The 2,609-nt window shown below is 40.2% G+C and overlaps 1 non-coding gene across 1 annotated transcript; it reads right to left on the reverse strand.

Annotated features, from left to right (window-relative positions):
• Window positions 1–552: 552 nt before the first annotated feature.
• Window positions 553–659, reverse strand: LOC148293269 (small nucleolar RNA R71). The gene has a single exon (XR_015826007.1). It is a non-coding gene; the product is annotated as a small nucleolar RNA R71 (small nucleolar RNA).
• Window positions 660–2,609: the final 1,950 nt, after the last annotated feature.

The following is a 2,609-nucleotide window of genomic DNA, read 5'->3' on the forward strand; positions in this document are numbered from 1 at the left end:
AACGCAGGACCATCATTGCAACCTAGACAAGTGACCTCTGAAATTCAGAATCGTCTAGAAAGGGAGTTGTCAACTGCAAAAGAGCAAGCTCTTGCTACATTTACAAGTCTTGCTCTCCACACTGAACTTCCTGGTTCTTCACTTTCAAATTCGGAAGCAAGTTCAGACCAAGAAGAAGAAGAAATGATGGCTGGCATTGAGTTCATGGGAGAACTTGATATCCCAACAATTCCAGCATCTCCTTCATGCATTTCGCTGCCCACTGTAGCTCGAAACTATGAGCTTAAATCTTCTCATCTTAATATGTTGCCTTCCTTTTATGGTTTACCTAATGAAGATCCATTAACTCATATAAAGGATATTTTTAATGTTGTGAGTTCTTTTCCCTTGACAGGTGTGACAGAAGATCAACTTCGAATGAGAGTGTTTCCATACACTTTAAAGGATAAGGCGAAGTATTGGTTGAATTCTTTGAAGCCTGGTTCACTCACTACATGGTCTGCCATTCAAAAGAAGTTCCTGGAAAAATACTTCTCCACGCAAAAGACCGACATGCTTAGGGACAAGATCTTGTTATTTGCACAGCAAGATGATGAATCGTTTTGTGAAGCATGGGAGAGATTCAATGGGCTGCTCAACCAATGTCCTCATCATGGGATTCCATTGAAGCTTCAAATGCGTATGTTTTATAAAGGACTAACCCCTTCTAGTCATAATATAGTCACCAATTTTGCAGGTGGTTCTTTTAAAACCAAAACTCCAGAAGAAACGTACGAACTCTTTGAGGAGATAGCAATGGAGACCCAACATACGGATACAAGAGGTAAACGTGTTATTAGTGGTTCTAATGATGCTTCTAGTGTGCAGATTTCAAAACTGGAACAAAAGCTAGATGCTCTTCTTGCATTAAACTCAAGAAACCCTCCGAAGGAAGTGTGTAGCATCTGTGAAACTCATGACCATGCTACCACTGCTTGTCCACTTGGGGCTGGATATCCAGAATTTGTGCAAGAACAAGCTAAGTTGGTAAATTCCTACAACCAAGGTCCAAGAAATGATCCATACTCTCAAAGTTATAATCCAGGTTGGAGAAATCATCCAAACTTTTCATGGAGAAATACCCAGAATCAAGCAAATCCCCATTCATTCCAAAGACCACAACAATCATCATCATCATTGGAAGATATAGTGAAGCAGATGGCAATCAACCAATCCAATTTTCAGCAAACTACACAAACTGCCATCTCCAAATTGGAAGTCCAATTAGGCCAAATAGCTGCTGAAATAACTCAAAGACAGCCTGGGAAATGGCCAAGCCAAACTGAGATCAATCCAAAGAACCCAGAAGCCAAGGCCATTCATGTGCTCAGATCAGGTAAGATCATTGATAATAAAGATGATTCTAATCTTTCAAATGATGTTGTGATTGTAGAAAATGAAGAGGAGGAGACCATGGCCACGGAAGGAGAACAGCTCAAAACTTCTCAATCTGCTCCTAAGGCCAAATCAGATTCTCAGAAATCCGATCAATTCCAATTGCATAAAAGGGATGACAAATTTGTGCCACCACATCTTCAAGAAGATAGATACGTGCCACCCGCTCCATATGTTCCACAGATTCCATTTCCAGGCCGTCTTAAGAAAGCAAAGCAAGATAAGGCTTTTAAAGAGATTTATGATATTTTGAGTAAAGTTAATATCAATTTGCCTTTGCTTGATCTTATTGAACAGATTCCTGTATATGGAAAATTCATCAAGGACTTGAAAACTTACAAGCTCAATTTCGCTCCAAATGAAGGAGTAAAGCTCGACCAGAATGTAAGTGCTGTGTTGCAAAGGAAGCTTCCACCAAAACTAGATGATCCTGGCAGCTTTGACATTCCCATTAACATTGGAGGCAAGAAGGTTGGAAGAGCCATGTTGGACTTGGGAGCAAGCATCAATGTTTTGCCATATTCAGTTTATCAAGAGCTTGGCTTAGAAGGGATGAAGAAGACTTCAATGCGACTTGAACTAGCTGATCATTCTATAAAATATCCAAAAGGTATTGTAGAAGATATTCTAGTTCAAGTTAATACACTAATTCTCCCTGCTGATTTTGTAGTGATGGACATGGAAGACAATCCAAATGGAGATCGTGTTGATCCCATTCTCCTAGGCAGGGCATTCATGGCCACTGCAGACACAATCATCAAAGTGAAAGATAGCACCCTCTCCATGACTGTTTTGGGTGAAACTGTTGAATTTAAAATGCTTAATGCTCTATCTCAACCTTCTATCTCTCTTGATTCTTGCTTTTCAATTGATGTTGTGGATCATGAGGTTTCTTCCATAATTTTGCAGAGAAAGTCTAATGATGCTCTAGAAGCTGTCTTAACACAAGAAGAGGAAGATCTTTGTGAACCGGAGTTCCAAGAAGTGGTGGCTGCCTTAGAAGTGTTTCCGCCATACCCACCATCCTTTAGGCCACCAATCGAGCCTCTTGGACCATCATCCACGAAATTGGAGCCATCCATTGTCATCCCACCAAAGCTAGAACTTAAACCTCTTCCCAATAATCTTAAATATACATATTTGGGTGCTAACGAAACTCTCCCTGTTATAATTGC

The sequence above is a fragment of the Prunus avium genome, chromosome 7 (assembly GCF_965620075.1).
Source record: "Prunus avium chromosome 7, drPruAviu1.hap1.1, whole genome shotgun sequence".
Classification (NCBI taxonomy): domain Eukaryota; kingdom Viridiplantae; phylum Streptophyta; class Magnoliopsida; order Rosales; family Rosaceae; genus Prunus; species Prunus avium.